This window comes from Cetorhinus maximus, chromosome 10, assembly GCF_964194155.1.
Source record: "Cetorhinus maximus chromosome 10, sCetMax3.hap1.1, whole genome shotgun sequence".
Classification (NCBI taxonomy): domain Eukaryota; kingdom Metazoa; phylum Chordata; class Chondrichthyes; order Lamniformes; family Cetorhinidae; genus Cetorhinus; species Cetorhinus maximus.
The window spans coordinates 136020686-136044053 of NC_135888.1; the positions used below are offsets into that span (position 1 = coordinate 136020686).

At 40.3% G+C, this 23368-nt stretch overlaps 1 pseudogene; it reads left to right on the forward strand.

The window, feature by feature from the left end:
• The first annotated feature begins 3776 nt into the window (after positions 1–3776).
• LOC144686073 (protocadherin-10 pseudogene) lies at positions 3777–6380 on the forward strand (annotated as a pseudogene).
• Positions 6381–23368: the final 16988 nt, after the last annotated feature.

Sequence of the window (23368 nt, forward strand, 5' to 3'; positions counted from 1 at the left end):
AAAAAGGCTTTTGGGACACTTGCCTTTATCAGCCGTGGCATAGATTGCAAAAGTAGAGAGGTCATGTTGGAGTTGTATAGAGCCTTGGTGAGGCCACAGCTGGAATACTGTGTGCAGTTCTGGTCGCCACATTATAGGAAGGAAGTGATTGCACTGGAGGGGGTGCCGAGGACATTCACCAGGGTGTTGCGTGGGATGAAACATTTAAGTTATGAACAAAGGTTGGACAGACTTGGGTTGTTTTCATTGGAGCAGAGAAGACTGAGGGGCGACCTGATCAAGGCATACAAGATTGTGAGGGGCATGGACAGGGTGGATAGGGAGCAGCTGTTCCCATTAGTTGAAGGGTCAGTCACGAGGGGACATAAGTTCAAGGTGAGGGGAAGGAGGTTGAGGAGGGATGTGAGGAAAACCTTTTTTACCCAGAGGGTGGTGACGGTCTGGAATGCGCTGCCTGGGAGGGTGCTGGAGGCGGATTGCCTCACATCCTTTAAAAAGTACCTGGATAAGCATTTGGCATGTCATAAAATTCAAGGCTATGGGCCAAGTGCTGGTAAATGGGATTAGGTAGGTTGGTCAGGTGTTTCTCAGGTGTCGGTGCAAACTCGATGGGCCAAAGGGCCTCTTCTGCTCTGTGATTCTGTGATTCTGTGAAAAGATATTCATTCTGAACCATTTTAGCATCAACAGGGAATTAGTGTCATACTTCATCGAACTGTCATATCGATATTAATGAACAGATTGATGTTCACATGTGTAAACATGTGGGAAAAATCACGCTATCTGGAAAAAGCTGCAGCTGGGACCCCCATCCAAATCCAGCCAGTCCCTTAGACCCCATTGTGCTCTAAAGATGTGGCAGGAATCTAGTATCTATTATCTGTAATATCTGGCCCTTAACAGCAAAAAGAGAGATGATAACTTCACCCAATTCACCTGGGTGGAATGGACTCCCCTGCGTTTGAGCAAAAGGACAATGTCCTCATGCAATAATAATGCCAATCTTCTCTCCTAGATTTGAAATCTTTGCATAACTAACATTAAGATAGGTAATGAGAACAGGAGTTTTTGGCTGAATCAAAGTAACATTTGTATAGTGAAATATTAATTTAGACCTATTTCTATGATTCCATCCTCGTTAAATGCAGCACCAAAAAAGTAAAGAAACATATTATTGATAACATACCAGTCCATCACCATTCATATTGAGAAAACACTCCTGAATTATTCGCAGAATGTACAAATGGAAGTCAGATTGCACAGGTATCCTAAAAAGGTTTTAGAAATGGAAAGTTGCACCTTAGTAACATAAAAGAATTTTTTTGCAGCAGCAAAGCTAGGGTAAATCAATAGATATTGTTGACTTATATTTACAATGGATATTTAACAACAGTCCAGAGCGAGACTGGTTCTGTTTTTTAAGACTAATAGATCTGATGGCAGGTTATCGAGATTAAATGAGAATAAGTTTAGAGCCAGAAGACAGATATCAATGATTTTCCTACCATATAAGACAGCCTAATCAATTTAGGATGATATGATACACAAAAACTTCCTGATATTAATTATTAGAACTGCTGCGCTGAGATCATAATAACTAGCAACTAACCACTCTGTTTACAATACCTGGCTGAAACTCTTGGTCTGTTGTCAAGGAAAGCGTTCTGTACTTGCAGGATTATGTGCATGCTCAGTGTTCCTCACAAGAATGTTACATTAAAACATTTAGAGGGTGTGGAATTAGGTCAACATTTAAGTTTAGAAAGTGGCAGCAAAACTTCCTGATACCATTTTCAAGGAGGCATTCTTGGACCCTACGCCTCACAGTGTTTGCAAATCATATGGACATGGTGTTGTGGCAGAATTACTTTTCCCAGTGATGTATAGCTATATGGGCAGATGGTGATGTGAAAGAAAAATGATTATTTTCAGAGCAATAGTTAACAGTTCTGAAAACTACTTAATGGGTAGCTGGTGTTATTGTGGTAATGCCCGTGGGCTAGTAATCCAGGGGCCCAGGCTAATGTTCTGGGGACATGAGTTCAAATCGCACGACAGCAACTGGTGGAATTTATATTCAAAAGATAATTCTGGGTTTTAAAGCTGGCCTCAGCAATAGTGGCTATGACAACTATTATCAGCTGTTGCAAAGATCCATCTGGTTTACTAAAGTCCTTTAAGGAAAGGAAATCTGCCATCCTTACCCGCCTGGCCTACATGTGACTCCAGGCCCACAACATTGTGCTTGACTCTTAACTGCCTTCTGAATGGACCTAGAAACCGCTCAGTTCAAGGGCAATTAAGGATGGACAACAAATGATGGCCTTGCCAGCGACGCCTACATCTCATCAAAGAATTTTAAAAAGATATGAAATGCATTTAACATGGGTGAAAATAAGCGAATAGGCATATAATCAGGCGCAAAAGGCAAGAACACATTTGGAGTGACAATATATCAAACACTTAAAGCTTCTAGGCAATGTGAAAGAAGTAGTAATATACCAAGTTGGAAATGGAGAAGTACCAGGGAGTTAATCGTTTTCGAGTCATGACAAGTTATTTTGCTGGTATTATGCAAATTATGTATATGGTCAGTTATGGATTATGGCCTTCGTAGTGATCAAAAAAGTTTTTCTGCCTTAGCACTTGAAAAGCGAGCACTATCATTAGACCTTTGGGTTTATGTGTTTTCAACCGGCTTAAGTTCACTTTAGAAAAGAGGACAGAGAGGTTCATGTGTCCATGCCTTTAATACATTGAACATCATAGATGAAATTGAAGATAACGAAAAAAGTTAACTTGAAATTGAGTGTAAGACTCTGGGATGTTAAGGATGTAATTCACAATATTTATACACGGTTTGAAATTAGAACACTAAAATAAAAGCAGATGCAGAAAAGTTGAAATAAAACAGAAAGTTCTGTAAACACTCCGCGGGTCTGGCAACATCTATGTAGAGAAAAATAGAATTAACATCGAGCCAAATGTGACTTCTTCAGAAACGTTTTCAACACTTTCCCTTTTTACTTGGGATTAGAACTTTTTTTTCATAGGTCAATTGATTTGAGATGCAGAGTGTGGAGTTTACCTGAGTCCAATAGGGTGTTTCGAAAAGCAGTGGAAATGTCAACAGAGCAGTGCTTTGATTTTATAGGAGAACGAGGAAATAGATTTCCTTCAGGAAGAATGAACAGATAATTGACGTAGGAAAGCCAGCTCAGAAATATCGTACATGGATTATAAATTAGATTAAATTAAAGTCAAGACCAATGAGTTATGATGACACCTTAAAATATTTTTTCGTATTTTAACTATCCCACATTGGACCAACTTGACTCTTAAGATGTTCGTTGTAATTCAATTGTAGGGATAATTTTCTCAACAAACAAAAAGAATGCAGAATAGTGAAAGCAAATAGTGGAAACAAATCAATTTATAACTGTGCAACAATAAATCGAAGTACCTGCGTTGATTTCAGACCTTCCAGCTTTAAGAAATGAACCGAGGTTTAATTGGTTGGCTTTCAATGTGCTTGTCTTCACCAATTAGAAGCTGAGATGCGATTGGGGATCCGGACTGCCCCCTTCACTACCCAGCCACCATCACGCACGATCAGACGCAATGTAAAATTGGATAGCGAGCAGCTCGGTAGGATTTCTGCACGAATCCACTGGCAATTTTAGACAAAAATAGAAGATTTAAATGAACTAATCCGAGCGATTCGCAAATCATTCAGGCATTTGCCACATCGCAGTTTTACCAGCTTTAACATATATTCATATAACTGTAAAAAGGATAATTCATGGTACGGACGCGTTCTGAAACAAGGGGAATGCTTATCGCTGGAAATGAGATATAAAATATATTGGTTGCTGAAATGCCAATTATTTTACTGTGTATTCTCCTGGTGGAATCTCGTGTTTGGGCAGATTCGTTACTCGATTCCTGAAGAACTGCAACTGGGCTCCTTTGTTGGGAATATCGCAGATGATTTGGGTTTCGATATAAAGCAGCTCTCGGCTCGCCGTTTTCGGATTGTACCCGGTCCCAGGAAACAATACGTGGACATAAATTTGGACACTGGCATTTTATTTGTCAAGGAGAAAATTGACAGAGAACAGATTTGCGGGCCTAGTTTGAGTTGTGTGATTTCTTTGAACGGTTTGGTTGAAAATCCCTTAAAGCTGTACCAGGTTGAAGTGGAGATTCTCGATGTGAATGACAATGCTCCCAGTTTCCCAAAGACACAAATCCGCCTTGAAATCTCAGAGCGTTCTACACCGGGAACGCGCTTTCCGCTCGAGTCCGCGCACGACCCAGACATTGGAGCTAATTCATTACAAACCTACGAGCTCCGCCGGAATAATTATTTTAATCTTGATGTACAGATGCGGGACGGGATGGACATTTTGCCAGTATTGGTGCTGCAGAGCTCCTTGGACAGAGAAACGGAATCCAGCCACATGTTAACGTTAGTAGCCAAGGACGGCGGGGTCCCTGTGAGATCCGGCACGGTTCAGGTCACAATCATAGTGAAGGATACAAACGACAACGCCCCTGTTTTTCCCCAGTCAGTTTACAGAGTTAGTCTATTGGAAACTGCACCCATAGGGACTCGGGTAATCATATTAAATGCCACTGACTTGGACGATGGTCCGAATGGAGAGATAACGTATTCGCTCAGTGGCCACACTTCAGCTAGAGTTCGGGAACTTTTTGACGTAGATTCCAAAACTGGTGAAATCAGATTGAAAGGGGATTTGGACTATGAAGAGAACAAGGTCTTTGGTATAAATATAAAGGCAATAGACAAGGGTTCTGAGACAATGTCCGGACACTGTGATGTGCTGGTGGATATTATTGATATGAATGATAACGCCCCTGAGGTGACATTGACGTCTTTGTCCAGTACAGTCTCAGAAGATGCTCCAGTTGGAACTGTAGTCGCTCTGTTCAGTGCAGCAGATAAAGATTCGGGACAGAATGGGCAGGTACAGTGTCAAATATCAAACGAGCTACCCTTTAAACTAGATTCTTCTTTGAAGAATTATTATGGATTACTTGTTCAACATTCACTGGATCGTGAGAATGCCTCCAAGTATGACATCACTATTACATGCACGGATTCAGGAAATCCTCCTCTCACATCCAAGAAAAATATTCAGGTGGAGATTTCAGATATAAATGACAATGCCCCACGGTTTACCCAGTCTTTATACACAGCAAGTGTCATGGAGAATAATGTTATTGGCGCTTCAATATTTTCCATTACAGCCTTTGATCCAGATGTTGGACAGAACGCTCGACTAAAATACTCTATCCTGGAGACGCAAGTTCAGAATGCCTCGGTATCCACTTACATCTCTATTAACTCGGAGACTGGGGTCATATTAGCTCAGAGATCTTTTGACTACGAGAAATTGAAAATCTTTCAGATCCAAGCTCAGGTCATGGACTTTGGAACCCCACCACTCGCCAGTAATGTCTCAGTGAATGTTATTATCCTTGATCAGAATGACAATGTTCCAGTGATCGTGCGTCCATTAGCCGAGTATGGGTCAACAGCAGTAGAGACAATATCCAGGTTTGCAGAACCAGGCTACTTGGTTACCAAGGTATCGGCCACTGATGCTGACGCCGGTCAGAACTCTCGCCTTTCTTATTCGATTTTTCAGGCTACCCAGCATAACCTATTTACTATTTCATCAGACACTGGGGAAATTTGGACTATCCGTCATATTGCCAATAAAGATGCCTCCAAGCAAAGTCTGGTGATTGTGGTAAAAGATAATGGAACACCATCACTTTCTGCCACAGTGACCATCATCTTATCTGTGGTAGGTGGTGACACTGAAACATTCTCCAGCGTCAGTGGATCCTCTGAAGATGAAGGGTTCACTCCTGATCTGAGCCTTTCCTTGGTCATAGCATTAGGAGTAATTTCTATCGTTTTTCTAGTGATTTTGATCATCCTTGCTATTAAGGTTCATAGAAGCAGAAATGGTTTCGATGACCAGAACTGCCCACTGGGTATTTGTTGCTGCTTTGAAACAAGACATTCTCTGAACGGAATTCAAAAGACCAGTCGAAGTCTTCACATACCACCAAACTATGTAGAGGTATTCGGGGGTGATCCACTTTCTCAGAGTTTCCGCTATGAATCATGTTCAACATTGCAGTCAACAAAGAGAGACTTCCCAACCCCCAACAAAGGCATGTCTTCTACAGACAAAAATGATGTTCGGTGTGAGTCGATCAGGAAAGAAAACACGGGAATTATTAAATCTCAAAATGACAGCAACCCTGTTAATGACGAGGTGAGGTGATTTTGAAAAAGTGAACAAGATCTTCACAGATTTGAGTTGACCATACAAGTATATTTGGGGAAATGGTGCACGTTGAAATGAATAGGATGGAAATATTAGCTTAAATGGATCCGTCGTAGTTTTCTGCACTAATTCAATTTCTTGTCAACATCCCTGTGTCATTGCTGTGTTGTTGTATCTTTTAGGATATATTAGCATTCTTGTGTGATTATATGCAACTTATTGCATTGCCAGGCCGATTTCAAAATGTGTGCTTGAAGCCCATGTTTGCTATGTGTGCATTCTAAACCCACTGTGGTTTGCTTAGTTGCATCAGAATTGTTCACTTTGTCACAACGTAAACATTTAAATGTGGCTATCTTGTGCTAAACTATCAGTTGATATCAGGGTAACAAGCCCTGAGAACGCAGGAACACAGTACTTCTGAGCAGGTGTATGCCAATGGGCCCTTCTATCCTGCCTCCCCACCCCAACCCAACCCCCCATCACTATTCGATAAGATCATGGCCGATCTGGTTGTTGTGTCAACTGCACTTTCCTGACTTCTCCCAACAACCCACGCCCCCACTCCCCGCATCTATAACCATTGCCTCCTTTGCCTATCATACATCTATCTAACTCAGCCTTCAACGTATTCAGTGACCCAGCCTCCACTGCTTTCTAGGGATATGAATTCGGCAATCTACCTCCCTTTGAGACAAAAAAACTCCTCATCTCCGTCTTAAAAGAGAGATCTCTTTATTCTTAAACCGTGTCTCCTAGTTCTAGCCTCCTCTACAAGAGGAAACATCCTTCTGGTATCGACCCTATCAACTCCTCAGAATTTTCTATGTTTCGATAGGATCACTTCTCATTATTCTGAACACCAATGGGCATAGGCCCAATCTGTTCAACCTTTCTCTATTAGATAAGCTTCTCATCCCAGGAATGAGTCGAGTGAACCTTCTCTGAACGGCTTCTAACTCAATTATATCCTTTTTCAAATAAGGAGACCAAAACTGTGCACAGTGCTCCAGATATGGTTTTGCGAAGGTCGTGTACAGCTAGAGTAATGCTTCCCTACTTTTATGCTCCATGCCCCTTGCAATAAACACCGACGTTCTATTTGCCTTGCTAATCACTTGCTACACCTGCATTCTAAAGGACACCCAAATCCACATGTACCAGAGAATTCTGCTATATTCTCCATATAAACAGCATCCATATTTTATATTCTTTCTGCCAAAGTGGCCAAGTTCACATTATACTCCATTTGACAATTTTTCCCATTCGTTTAACTTATCTAAATCCCTTTGCAGACAGACTCTCTACCTCCTGTTCACAATTTACTTTCTTACCTATCTTTGTAGGAAATATTTGAGGCACCAGCACTATTCCCTGTGTCACGCCACTAATGACAGCTTGACAACCCGGAAAAGACCCATTTATCCCTACTCTCTGCTTCTTGTTAGCTAATCAATCTTTTATCCACACGAACATATTACCCCTTACAAGATGTGCACTTATATTTTGTAGTAACCTTTGAGGTAGCATGTTATCAAATGGCTTTTGGAGATCCTTCTACAGCACACCTACAGGCTCACCTTTATGCACCTCGTTTGTTACTTCCTGAAAAACTCTAATAAATTAGTTAACCACAATTTCCTTTTCACAAAACCATGTTGACCCTGCCTGTTTTCGTTATAATTTTCTAAGTATCCTGCTATAACCTCCTTTAAAATGGATTGTAGCAATTTTCCTATGGTTGATGTTACTCCTACTGGACTATCGTTTCCTGCTTTCTGTCTCCTTCCTTTCTTGCATTTGTTATTTTCCAAACTGGTGGGATCTCCTCAGAATCCAAGGAACTTTGGGAGATTATAACCAATGCCTCCGTATCTCTGCAGCCACTTCTTTTAAAACCCTGGAATGCAGGTCATCTGGCCCTGGCGCACCTTTTCCCTGATGATATATTTTTTTTAAGTTCCTTCCTCTCTTTCCAGTATCTTTGGGAAGTTTTCTAACTCTTCTAAAGTGAAGACAAACACAAAACATAGGTTCAATGTATTTGCAATTTCCTTGTTTCCATTATCAATTCCCCAGACTCACTCTCTGGATAATCAAATCCTGCTTTAGTTACGTTGTTCCTATTTAAATACTTGTAGAATCCCTTATTTTCTGTTTTATATTACTTGCTCTCAAACTCGACTTTCTTCCTGTTTGTATTTTCTTTAGACATTCTTTGTTCATTCTTAAAATATGTCCAACTTCTGTCCTACCACTAATCTTTGCAAATTTGTACAGTGTTTCTTTCAATTTAATAACCCTTAAATGTCTTATTTAGCTAAACTGATGCATCCTTCTCAAAGAGTCTTTCTTTCTCACTGGTATAAATACTTGCTGAGATTTATTAAATTGCTCCTTAAAAGTCGGCCACTGCATCTCTACTATCTTACCTTTTTAACGTAGCTTCTCAGTTCACTTTAGCCAGCTCTGCCTTCAAACCCTTCTAGTTATCTTATTCTTGTGTAAAATATTAGTCTTAGACCCACACTTCTCCACTTCAAACTAAAAGTGAAATTCTCTCAAGCTGTGATCTCTGTTGCTTAAATACACTTTAAACTTGAGGTTATAGATGTATTCAGACCCTCTGCGCATTAACAGGTCTAGAATAGCTTGCTCCCTGGCTGGCTCAAGAACATACTGCTCTAAGAAATTGTTCTGCATACACTGTATGAACTCATTTTCTAGGCTACCTTTACCAATCTGATTCGTCCAATCTACAAGTAGATTAATGTCACCCATGAATAATGCTGTACCTTTCTTACATGCCCCATTTATTTCTTCCTTTGTACTTTGTCCTACAGTGTAACTATTCTTCTGGTGATTATAAACTACTCCCACATGTAGTCTCTTAACTTTCCTTTTTTTTTACCTCTACCCAAACTGATTCTCAATCTTGCTCTTTTGAGTTGGGTCATCTCTCTCTAATGATGGCACTAATGAGAGTATTAATTAACAGAGCAACTCCACCACCTTTTCCGTGCTTCAGATATTTTCAAAATGTCAAGTACCCTTCAATATTTAGGGCCCAGCCTTGGTCACCTTGCACCATGTCTCTGTAATGGCTATAAAATATACGTATGTATATATATATGTATTTCTATTTGTGCTAACAATTCATCCATTTTGTTACGAATGGTGGGTGCATTCAGATACAGAGTTTTAAACCGTTTTTAACATTTTTGCAATTTCTGGCCTTCTCTGCTGGTGCCCACTTAAGTTTATACGTTTGTCCCTTCCTGCTACACTTTGGTTAACATTAACCAAATTGATATGCTGCTCTATTTGCTCATTGTTTCCCTTATTTTTGCCACATCCCATCTTACACGATCCCTTCCCCACATGATTTTGTTTCATTCAATTAGTCTCAACTGAATTGAACCCCCTGCATTCAGAAAAAGGCCCCTGTGCTTTTGGAATATGCCAACCTTCGATCCTGGATTTGAAATTTGATCAGCACATATTAAAACTACACCCAACTTTGTATAACGAAGGTCAACTTGTGTAATTAGAACAGGAGTGTATAGGTTTGGTAAATCACAACAATATAAGCGTAATGCATTGATAAAAGCAAAGAACTGCGGATGCTGGAAATCCAAAACAAAAGCAAAAACAGAAATACCTGGAAAAACTCAGCAGGTCTGGCAGCATCGGTGGAGAAGAGCACAGTTGACGTTTTGAGCCCTCATGACCCTTCAACAGAACTTCTGTTGAAGGGTCATGAGGACTCGGAACATCAACCGTGCTCTTCTCCACCGATGCTGCCAGACCTGCTGAGTTTTTCCAGGTATTTCTGTTTTTGTTTTTGTTAAGCGTAATGCATTGTTCATTTAGACAACTAACATTTTTAAGAGTCAAATACCTGACCTAAGGACAATGTGACATAAGGACAACTAGTCAGTTTCAATATTAAAATAAATAAGTATTGAACTATACTACGGATGAAATTCCAGTCCACTTACCGTCCAATTGAGAAAATACTTCTGAATCATTCAAAGAGTGGTACAAAGGGTCCTAGCAAGTTTGTTTTAGAAATGTTAGGCTGCACCAAAAATATAATTCTTTGGCAGATAAATAAACTAAATAAGATATTGTTTATTTAGATTCTCAATGGACATTTGACAACAGCCCAGAAGCAAAACTGGTACTTGATTTAGGACTCAAATAATTGATGGCAAGTTATCTAAATGAAATGAGAATTGGCTTGGTGTCAGAAGACAGAGATCGGTTATTTTGCTAAAATACAAGACAACCTTACGAATTCACGAAGATCTGATAGTCAAAAAGCCTCCTAATGTTGCTTAGTTAGAACTACTGCGCCGAGACCAGAATAACTCAGAACTAACCATCTGTTTTTCAGTAACTTGCTGAAATGTGTCATCAAGGAAATTGTTCTGTACTTGCATCGTTTTATGTACGCTCTGACTTTTTCACAAGATAGTCACATTTAAACGTTTAGAGTGTAAAACAAAGTCAACACTTCCGATGCGTTTGAGTTTAGAAAGTGACTGGCATATTCTTCATTGACCCTTTCTTGGACCTGTACCTTTCACAATGTTTGTAAATCGTAACTAAGTCATGTTGTTACTTGTCCCAGTGATGCATAGATATGTGGACAGATATTGAGGTGAAAGTAAAATGATTACTTTCAGAGCGACGATTCACAATTATGAAAATTACCTTAAAATATGAAATATGAAATATTTAAGTTGCAGAAAATAAGCTAATACAGAGATTATCGAGTATGAAAAGTAAGAGAAAATGGGTGTGATCATATAGCAAAAAATGAAAGCATTTAGACAATGTGAAAGAAGTATATAGCAAATTGAAAATGCAGTAGGACTTGGAAGTTCAGGGTTTTTGAGCCTTGACAAGTTATTATACTGGCATTACACAAATTAATTATACAGTCAGATCTGGAGAGTGGCCACTAGAGTTGATTAAAATATAGCTCCTGCATCAGAATTTGAGTGACGACCATAAAGGTTTTAGTTCTATGGAATTGGTGTTTTCGAATGGCTTAGGGAACTGCATATATAGTTCACTTTAGAAAATGCAATAGTGTTATTATATGACAGGTTATTATTTCCAAGGTGACCAAATTCTCATCATGATTTTGCAATTTACATTTATTATGAGCAGGCTTGTGCACTGAAGTCATGAGTAAAGAGTCCACTACCACCTTTAGAGATTTTAAAGATTAAATTAAAACATTTATTAACAAAATAAAAGAAAAAGTTAAATACACAAGATTGCAGTTCCACAGTTAGACTCAGTCTTATAACAGTTCCCATAGTATTTCTACTTAACTAGGCTCCATCCTACACACCCCTTTCAGGCAACAGTCCAAAAAGATTCTTAAGCTATGAAACATCCAGCAATATTACCACTAGCGTCCACTAATGCTATAAGGGAGGCATTTCAGAGCTTCTGTCTCCCTCTCATTTGACAATAGAACTCCAAAACTTTTAACAAAACCTTGCTTTCAGGAACAAGCAAACACATCTCTGGGATGGCTAGAGACTGCTTGTCACAGGTCTGTTTTACGCAGTCTACCTTCAAGATTGCACATGACAACATCCATACAACTTTTCATCTTTCTTTAAATATGTTTTCTTTCTTTTGACCTGGAAATTCCATTGTTTCAACCGTGCTTTAGAAGTTACTTTTTCAAGAATATAAAGATATTTCATGTTCTCCTTATGGCCAGCACTTTGGGGAAAAATAAACTTAACAACTTTGTCTTACCTATTTTGCCAGTTGTAAAACATCTTATCATTTCCCTTTGAAATTCAAATAACCTCTCAACTTATTTACAAATGCAAATGTTAGCCATAACCTATTTATGTATCTTTCTTAGCTCATCCATTTACATTTCAAAATGGCTGCTTTTACACTTAACTCCTTTGATGATTCAAACCTTGCAGGCTGACTGTCTGCACTTTAATTAAACTAGTCACACACACACACACAAACATGCATACACAGCACGTTTAAGCCTGTTTCAGCATCCCACAATTATATGAAATAAATTGTATTTCCTTTAATATTCAGAGGATGCATGCCTTAAAATATTGAATGCAAGCAATGAAATTAAAGGTAACAAACTACCTAACTTAGTTCTGAGTGTAAAACTGGGACGGTGTAGGGTTAAGGATATATTTCTCAATCGTCGTGCTTCTAGATGAGAAAAAACATTCTTTAAAAGTTTAATGGATGTTTGACCCTGAGATTGAAGTTAATAATAGGTCAAGCAGCGCTCGGCAAAGGTGGCTAGCTGGATGTCTGCAAGAGAAGGGAAGGATTAAAAAATTCTCCAAAGATAAGTACCCATTTTTTGGGGAGGGTAATTTAAAATTTAGCTTTCGATCAGTAAGAAATAACAGTAAATTGTGGTTGAAAGCCGTGTCGAAATAACCAGACATTAAATTTAATAGGGCCAACGAGGTATGCTGAGTCATGGGTACGTTGTGTTTATTATTTGATTGATTTTATGGTATATTCTACGAACCAAACTAGCCAGATGCTTGCTGAAATTGTTTCCAGAGATTTTTTTTTTTGCAATAGAAAGAATCAGTGTAGAATAGTGAAAGAGAAGCTGAATTTTATTTTTGATTGTGCAACAATAAGTCTAAGAAACTGCGCAAATCCAGACTTTACAGCTTTAAGAAGTAAACGGTAATTTCATTGGTCGAATTTCAATACGCCTCTGTTCACCAATCAGAAGCTGAGATATGACTGGGGATCCGGACTGCCCCCTTCACTACCCAGCCACCATCACGTACGATCAGACGCAGTGTAAAATTGGTTAGCGAGCAGCTCGGTAGGATTTCTGCACGAATCCACTGGCAATTTTAAACAAACACAGAAGATTGAAATGGAATAGTCCGAACGATTCGTAAAACATTCAGGTATTTGCTACATCGCAGTTGTTCCGGCTTTAAAATATGTTGATATAAATGGAAAAAAGGAGAATTCATGGTACGGGCACGTTCTGAAACAAGGGGAATGTTTCTCAGTGGAAATGAGATATAAAATATATTGGTTGCTGAAATGCCAATTATTTTACTGTGTATTCTCCTGGTGGAATCTCGTGTTTGGGCAGATTCGTTACTCGATTCCTGAAGAACTGCAACTCGGCTCCTTTGTTGGGAATATCGCAGATGATTTGGGTTTAGATATAAAGCAGCTCTCGGCTCGCCGTTTTCGGATTGTACCCGGTCCCAGGAAATATTACGTGGACATAAATTTGGACACTGGCGTTTTATTTCTCAAGAAGCAAATTGACAGAGAACAGATTTGCGGGCCGAGTTTGATTTGTGTGATTTCCTTGGACGGTTTGCTTGAAAATCCCTTAAAGCTGTATCACGTTGAAGTAGAGATTCTCGATGTGAATGACAATGCTCCCAGTTTCCCAAAGACACAAATCCGCCTTGAAATCTCAGAGCTTGCGACTCCGGGATCGCGCTTTCCCCTCGAGTCCGCGCACGATCCGGACATTGGAGCTAACTCCTTGCAAACCTACGAGATCCTTCCAAACGATTATTTTATTCTCGATGTTCAATTCCGCAATGGGATTGAAAAGTTGCCAGTATTGGTGCTGCAGAGTTCCTTAGACAGAGAAACGGAATCCAGCCACATGTTGACGTTAATAGCCAAGGACGGCGGGGTCCCTGTGAGATCCGGCACGGTTCAGGTCACAATCATAGTAAAGGATGCAAACGACAACGCCCCTGTTTTTCCCCAGTCAGTTTACAGAGTCAGCCTATTGGAAACGGCACCCACAGGAACTCGGGTAATCATATTAAATGCCACTGACTTGGACGATGGTCCCAATGGCGAGATAACGTATTCGCTCAGTGGCCATTCTTCTGCTAGAGTTCGGGAACTTTTTGACGTGGATTCCAAAATTGGTGAAATCAGATTGAAAGGAAAATTAGATTATGAAGAGAACAAAGCTTTTGCCATTAACATACAAGCAATAGATAATGGCCCTGACGCAGTTCCCGCGCACTGTGATGTTTTGGTGGATATTATTGATGTGAATGATAACGCGCCTCAGGTGACACTGACCTCTTTGTCCAGTACAGTCTCAGAAGATGCTCCAGTTGGAACTGTAGTCGCTCTGTTCAATGCAGCAGATAAAGATTCGGGACAAAATGGACAGGTACAATGTCAAATGTCAGATAAACTACCCTTTAAATTAAATTCTTCTTTGAAGAATTACTATGGACTACTTGTTCAACATTCACTGGATCGTGAAAATGCCTCCAAGTATGACGTCACTATTACATGCACGGATTCAGGAAATCCTCCTCTCACATCCAAGAAAAACATTCGGGTGGAGGTTTCAGATATAAATGACAATGCCCCACGGTTTACACAGTCTTTATACACGGCAAGCGTCATGGAGAACAATTTTATTGGCGCTTCTATATTTTCCATTACAGCCTTTGATCCAGATGTTGGACAAAACGCCCGACTAAAATATTCTATCCTGGAGACGCAAGTTCAGAACGTCTCGGTGTCCACTTACATCTCTATTAACTCTGAGACTGGGGTCATATTAGCTCAGAGATCTTTTGACTACGAGAAATTGAATAACTTTCAGTTCCAAGCTCAGGCCATGGACTCTGGAACCCCACCACTCGCCAGTAATGTCTCAGTGAATGTTATTATCCTTGATCAGAATGACAATGTTCCAGTGATCGTGCACCCATTAGCCGAGTATGGGTCAACAGCTGTAGAGACAATATCCAGGTTTGCAGAACCAGGCTACTTAGTCACCAAGGTCTCGGCCACTGATGCTGACGCCGGCCAGAACTCTCGACTTTCTTATTCACTTTTTCAGGCTATTCATCATAACCTTTTTACGATTTCACCAGACTCTGGGGAAATTTGGACTATCCGTCGTATTGCCAATAATGATGCCGCTAAGCAAAGGTTGGTGATTGTGGTAAAAGATAATGGAACACCATCACTTTCTGCCACAGCGACCATCATCTTATCTGTGGTAGGTGGTGACACTGAAACATTCTCCAGCGCCAGTGGATCCTCTGAAAATCCAGTGTCCACTCCTGATCTGAGCCTTTCCTTGGTCATAGCATTAGGAGTAATTTCCAGCGTTTTTCTATTGATTTTAATTATTCTCGCTGTGAAGGTTCATAAAAGCAGAAATGCTTTGGGTGGTCAGCACTGTTCCCTGGGTGTTTGTTGCTGCTTTGAAACGAGAAATTCTCTGAATGGAATTCAAAAGGCCAGTAGAAACCTTCAGATACCCCCGAACTATGTTGAGGTATTCGGGGGTGATCCACTTTCTCAGAGTTTCCGCTACGAGTCATGTTCAACATTGCAGTCAACAAAGAGAGACTTCATAACCCCCAAAGCATGCAGGTCATCGACAGACAAGAATTATATCCGGAATGAGTCATTTAGGAAAGAGAATATGAGAGTGAATAATTTTGAAAATTACAGCCCCCCTGTAAGCAACGAGGTGAGTTGCTTTTGAAAAACTGATTAAGACCTCCACAGACCCGATTTAGATGCATTTGATATATTTGAAAAAATTCTGCACTTTGAATTGAATATTAATACTTGAAATGGATCAGTCAGTTCTCTGTACTATTTCCATTTCCTGTCAACATCCCTATATCATTGCTGTCAGGCAGCATCTTGTAGGATGCATTTGCATTATTTTCTGATAATAAGGAAGTTATTACAGTGTCAAGATGAATTTCAGATGTGTTTTGGAAACCCATATTGTCTGCTGGCACTTTCTAAATCCACTGGACTGTATTTAAATATGTAGGAGTTGTTGACTTTGTCCCACACACTGTAAACGTTTAAATGTAACTATCTTATGAGGAACTCTGTGCATACATTAAAGCGTGCAAGTACAGAACACTTCATTGATAGTAGTATTGCAATTCCATATAGGCCCTGTAAACCAATTAGCTAGTTCCAAGTTGTCAAGATCTCAGCTCGATATTCCTAATAAACTAATATAGGCATGTCTCTGAGTGTCAGACCATTTTGTATTGTATTCTTTTACATTATTTAGCTTCAGACAAGCTGCTAAAAATCTGACTTTCGGTCATTTCAAGGTTTAAACAACATTCAATTCGAATCATTTTTAAAATCGACAGGAAATCAGTGACATATTACTTCAAACTGATATTTAGAGACCTGTGAATAGATAACTTTTCACATGTGGGAACAAAGGAAAAGAAATCTCCCTGCTTGGGAGAGGCTTCAGGTGAGACCACCATCCAAATCCAGCCGGTTGTTTAGATCTCATTGCACTCTAAAACTATGGTAGGAATTGGGTAACTGAAAAACGGAGATGTCAATTGCATTCAATTAGTTTGGGTGGAATTGAAGCCGTTACATTCGAGCAAAAAGGAACATGTGCTCGTGCAATATGCCAACCTTCAATCCTGGATTGGAAATTTCATCAGCACAAGTGACCCAACTTGACATAGCTATGATCAAGTTGAGTAATTAGAACGGAAGTTTGTAGGCAACATAAGCACAATAAAATAGTCATTTTGGCCTGTGAACATTTTTCAGAGGTCTCTAAATACAGCCGCTAGGAAACTAAGGACAATTAACCCTTTATAGAGAATTCATGGAGAATTGCAACCATTGTGCCCTCGTTCGAAAAAGGTGATTAAGATCCACCCTGCAATTGCAGATCAGTCAGTTTAACTTCGGTGGTGGGGACACTTTTAGAAACAATTATTTGGGATAGAATTAATAGCCACATGGAAAAATATGGATTGATTTGGAAGAAACAGTATGGAATTGTTAAATGAAAATCGTGCCTCACTAACTTGAAGAAGCTTTTGAAGAGGTAACAGAGATGTCTGATGAGGGTAAGGCCGTTGATGTGTTATATATGGACTTCCAAAAGACATTTGATACAGTGCCACACAACAGACTTGAGAGGAAAGTTATAAGCCAGGGGATAAAAGGGACAGTGGTAATGTGGATACAAAATTGGCTGAGGGAAAGTAAGCAGAGACTAACAGTTAATGGGTTTCATTCAGGGTGGAAGAAGGTTTGTAGTGGAGTTCCCTAGGGGTTGGCATTTGGACCCTTGTATTTCCTGATATATATAAATGATCTAGATCTTGAATCTCCCACTATAAACATCTTAGGAGTTACCATTGACCAGAAACTGAACTGGACTAGCCATGTAAATACTGTGGCTACAAGAGCAGGTCAGAGGCTAGGAATCGTGCGATGAGTAACTCACCTCCTGACCCCCCAAAGCCTGTCCACCATCTACAAGGCACAGGTCAGGAGTGTGATGGAATACTCTCCACTTGTCTGGATGAGTGCCGCTTCTACTCAAGAAGCTTGGCACCATCCAAGACAAAGCAGCCCGCTTGATTGGCACCACATCCACAAACATTCACTCCCTCCACCACCGACCCACAGTAGCAGCAGTGTGTATCATCTACCAGGCGCGCTGCATGAATTCACCAAAGCTCCTTAGTCAGCATCTTCCAAACCCATGGCCACTACCATCCAGAAGGACAAGGGTAGCAGATAGATGGGAACATCAACACCGGGAAGTTCCCCTCCAATCCACTCATCATCCTGACTTGGAAATATATCGCCATCCCTTCACTGTCACTGGGTCACCATCCTGGAACGCCCTTCCTAACAGCACTGTGGGTGTACCTACAACACATGGACTGCAGTGGTTCAAGAGCGCAGTTCACCACCCCTTTCGCAAGGCAAACTAGGGGTTTGGCAATAAATGCTGGTCCAGCCAGCGAAGCCCACATCCCATGAATGAATAATAAATAAGTGAGGATTTGGAATACACTGCTTGGAAGTGTGGTGGATGCACGTTCAATTGAGGCATTCAAGAGGGCATTATTATTTAAATAGAAACAATGTGCAGGGTTACGGGGAAAGGCAAGACATTGGCAATAAGTTAAAATGCTCGGAGGGCCGGTGCAGACATGATGGGCCGAATGGCCTCTTTCTACACCATAGCAATTCTGTGATTCTTTAATCAGTTGCAAGATTCAAACAAATTGAAGGAGTACGGTGGTGATAGCATACCAGTCAGATACCTAGGATCCAGATTTTGAAAACATTTTTGAATCTATGAAGGATGTACAAATGACAGCCAGGCAACACACGTATCCTCAGAAGTTTTTAGAAATGACAGGCTGTACAATAAACATGTAATCCTGTGAGAGGTGCCTGAACAAGATATGGTATCGTTTACTGAGATTTTCAGAGGACATTTGACAACAGCCCTGAACTGAGACTGTTTCAGGATTTAAAAGACTCATTGAATTGCTGGAAAGTTCTCCAGGTGGAATGAAAATTGGCTTACTGCCAGAAGAAAGAGCTCGGTACTTTCCTACAGTACAAGACAACTGATCATTTTGGGGTGACCTGATACTCAAAAAGCCTCTTGATATTAATCATTTAGAGCTGCCGCACTATGCCTATAATAACAGGGACTAACCAAGCTGTTTAGAGTCTGATCTATTGTCAAGGAAAGTGTTCTGTACTTGCTGGGTGATGTGTAAATTCAGAGTTCCTCTCAAGATAGTTACATTTCAAACTTTAGAGATTGTTGAACTAAGTCAACACTTCCTCTGCATTTAAGTTTAGAAAGTGACAGTTGAGCTTCCTGGCATATCCTTCATGCATCCTTTCCTCAGTCCTTACTTTTCACAATGTTTGTAAATCATGTGGGTATGTTGTGAACATATAATATAAGCACGTCACAGTGACGCATAGGTTTGTGGGGAAATAGTGTGGTGAAAGAAATCTGATTACTTTCAGAATGACGGCTGACAATTGTAAACATTGCTTAAATACATGAAATGTGCTTGATGTGGGTAAAAAAAAACCCAGCATGTATCTGATTAGATACAAGAAGCAAGAGAAAAGGAGCGTGGTCACATACCAAACGGTGAAAGCAATTAGTTGATGTGAAAGAGTTAATAATATAGTATATTGAAAATGGGGAAATAACTGGAAGTTAATGATTTGCGATTCATAAGAAGTCATTATGCTTCCATTATGCAAATTAGTTATGTGGACTGTTCTGGAGTATGGCCCCGAATGTTGATCGAAAATGTTGTTCCTGTGTTGGAACTTGTAAAGTGACCATGATGATTTTAGGCCTTTCGGATTAGGTGTTTTCGAAGAGTTTAGGGAATTGCATATATGCATCACTTTAGAAAAGAGGATAAAAGGTCCATTAAAACATTGAACGCCAGAGATTAAATTGAAGGTAACAAACTACCTAATATGCACCTAAGTGTAAGACTAGTGGTGGAATGTTATTGTTAAGGGTATAATTCTCGATAATCATGCAAGGCTCGAGGTTATAACATCTATTTTTTTCACAGGGTAATGGATGTGTAACACAGATGGGAGTTTATTGTAGGTCAAACAACACTCTAATCAGACAGTAAGCTGTATGCCTGGAGATGAACGGGGGGTGTGGTTATGAAAATCTCGATAATTTAGTGCCGATTGCTTAGGTTTTGTGGGAGAAAGAGGAAGTCATTTAGTCTTATCTAAAAACAAAGTACTGCGAATGCTGGAGATCTGAAACAATAGCATAAAGTGCTGGAAAAACTCGGAAGGTCTGGCAGCATCTGTGGAGAGAGAAACAGAGTTAGCTTTTCGAGTTCAATATAACACTTCTTTGGAACTCTTTCGAAATAATTTAGTATTCCTTCGGTAAGAATTAACAATCAATTGGGGATCCAAAGCCATGAAATAATAATTATAAGCTGACTTAGTTTAAGGGGAGCAATGACTTATGCTGACAATTTTAAATTGATTGACCTTTTTAGTGCATATTCTACAAGCCTGACTCTTAAGATGTTCATTGAATTCAGTTCCAGAGGTTTTTTTTATGCAGCAGACAAAGATATGCTACAGAGCAAAAGAACATTTAATTTTATTTCTAATTGTGCAACAATAAATCTAAGTATCAGCGCTTATTTCAGACCATCCAGATTTAAGAAATGAACGCTCTTTTGATTGGTCGAATTTCAATGTACTTCAGTTCACCAATCAGAAGCTGAGATGTGATTGGGGATCCGGACTGCCCCCTTCACTACCCAGCCACCATCACGCACGATCAGACGCAGTGTAAAATTGGATAGCGAGCAGTTCGGTAGGATTTCTGCACGAATCCACTGGCAATTTTAGACAAACACAGAAGACTGAAATGAAATAACGGAGCGATTCGTAAAACATTCAGGTATTTGCTGCAGCGCAGTTATTCCGACTTTAAAATATATTGATATAACTGTAAAAAGGATAATTCATGATACGGACACGTTCTGAAACAAGGGGAATGTTTCTCGCTGGAAATGAGATACAAAATATATTGGTTGCTGAAATGCCAATTATTTTACTGTATATTCTTCTGGTGGAATCTCGCGTTTGGACAGATTCGTTACTCGATTCCTGAAGAACTGCAACTGGGCTCCTTTGTTGGGAATATCGCAGATGATTTGGGTTTAGATATAAAGCAGCTCTCGGCTCGCCGTTTTCGGATTGTACCCGGTCCCAGGAAACAATACGTGGACATAAATTTGGACACTGGCATTTTATTTGTAAAAGAAAAAATTGACAGAGAACAGATTTGCGGGCCTAGTTTGAGTTGTGTGATTTCCTTGAACGGTTTGGTTGAAAATCCCTTAAAGCTGTACCAGGTTGAAGTGGAGATTCTCGATGTGAACGACAATGCTCCCAGTTTCCCACAGAGACAATTGCGCCTTGAAGTTCCAGAGATATCTGCGCCGGGAACGCGCTTCCCCCTCGAGTCCGCCTACGACCCAGACGTTGGAACTAATTCATTGCAAACCTACGAGCTCCTTCGGAATAATTATTTTATTCTGGATCTTCAAATGCGCAGAGAAGAAGGGAAGTTGCCAGTATTGGTGCTGCAGAGTTCCTTGGACAGAGAAACGGAATCTAGCCACATGTTAACGTTAATAGCCAAGGACGGCGGGGTCCCTGTGAGATCCGGCACGGTTCAGGTCACAATCATAGTGAAGGATGCAAACGACAACGCCCCTGTTTTTTCCCAGTCAGTTTACAGAGTCAGCCTATTGGAAACTGCACCCACAGGGACGCGGGTAATCATATTAAATGCCACTGACTTGGACGATGGTCCAAATGGAGAGATAACGTACTCGCTCAGTGGCCATTCTTCTGCTCGAGTTCGGGAACTTTTTGACGTAGATTCCAAAACCGGTGAAGTCAGATTGAAAGGAAATTTGGACTATGAAGAAAACAAGGCCTTTGAGATAATGATTCAAGCAATTGACAAGGGTCCATCCGCAGTTCCTGAGCACTGTGATGTGCTGGTGGATATCATTGATGTGAATGATAACGCCCCTGAGGTGACATTGACATCTTTATCCAGTACAGTCTCAGAAGATGCTCCAGTTGGAACTGTAGTCGCTCTGTTCAGTGTAGCAGATAACGATTCCGGGCGGAATGGACAGGTACAATGTCAAATATCAAATAAACTACCCTTTAAACTAGATTCTTCGTTGAAGAATTATTATGGACTACTTGTTCAACATTCACTGGATCGTGAATATGCCTCCAGGTATAACGTCACTATAACATGCACGGATTCAGGAAATCCTCCTCTCACATCCAAGAAAACCATTCGGGTGGAGGTTTCCGATATAAATGACAATGCCCCACGGTTTACACAGTCTTTATACACAGCAAGCGTCATGGAGAACAATGTTATTGGCGCTTCTTTATTTTCCATTACAGCCTTTGATCCAGATGTTGGACAGAACGCTCGACTAAAATACTCTATCCTGGAGGCGCAAGTTCAGAACGTCTCGGTATCCACTTACATTTCTATTAACTCGGAGACTGGGGTCATATTAGCTCAGAGATCCTTTGACTTCGAGAAATTGAAAAACTTTCAGTTCCAAGCTCAGGTAATGGACTCTGGAACCGCACCACTCGCAAGTCATGCCTCAGTGAATGTGATTATCCTTGATCAGAATGACAATGTTCCAGTGATCGTGCGCCCATTGGCCGAGTATGGGTCAACAGCAGTCGAGACAATATCCAGGTTTGCAGAACCCGGCTACTTGGTTACCAAGGTATCGGCCACTGATGCTGATGCCGGTCAGAACGCTCGCCTTTCTTATTCGATTTTTCAGGCTACCCAGCATAATCTTTTTACTATTTCACCGGACTCTGGGGAAATTTGGACTATCCGTCGTATTGTCAATAAAGATGCCTCTAAGCAAAGGTTGGTGATTGTGGTAAAAGATAACGGAACACCATCACTTTCTGCCACCGTGACCATCATCTTATCTGTGGTAGGTGATGACACTGAAACATTCTCCAGCGTCAGTGGATCGTCTGAAGATGCAGGATTCACTCCTGATCTGAGCCTTTCCTTGGTCATAGCATTAGGAGTAATTTCTATCATTTTTCTAGTGATTTTAATTATTCTCGCTGTGAAGGTTCATAAAAGCAGAAATGTTTTGGGTGGTCAGCACTGTTCCCTGAGTGTTTGTTGCTGCTTTGAAACGAGAAGTTCTCTGAATGGAATACAAAAGGCCAGTAGGAACCTTCAGATGCCCCCGAACTATGTTGAGGTATTCGGGGGTGATCCACTTTCTCAGAGTTTTCGCTATGAGTCATGTTCAACATTGCAGTCAACAAAGAGAGACTTCCTAACCCCCAAGACATGCAGGTCATCAACAGACAAGAATTATCTCCGGAATCAGTCTAACAGGAAAGAGAACACAGAAATGTCTAATTGTGAAAATTACTGCAAGCCTGTAAACAACGAGGTGAGGTACTTTTATGAAGTGAATAATATCTTCACAGATTTGCTTTGGTTTTGTAGATATATTTTGGAAAATTGTGCATGTTGAAATCAATAGGAAGGAAGTAATACCTTAAAGGCGTAATTCGCAGTTTTCTGCCATATTTCTATTTCCTGTAACATCTTTTTG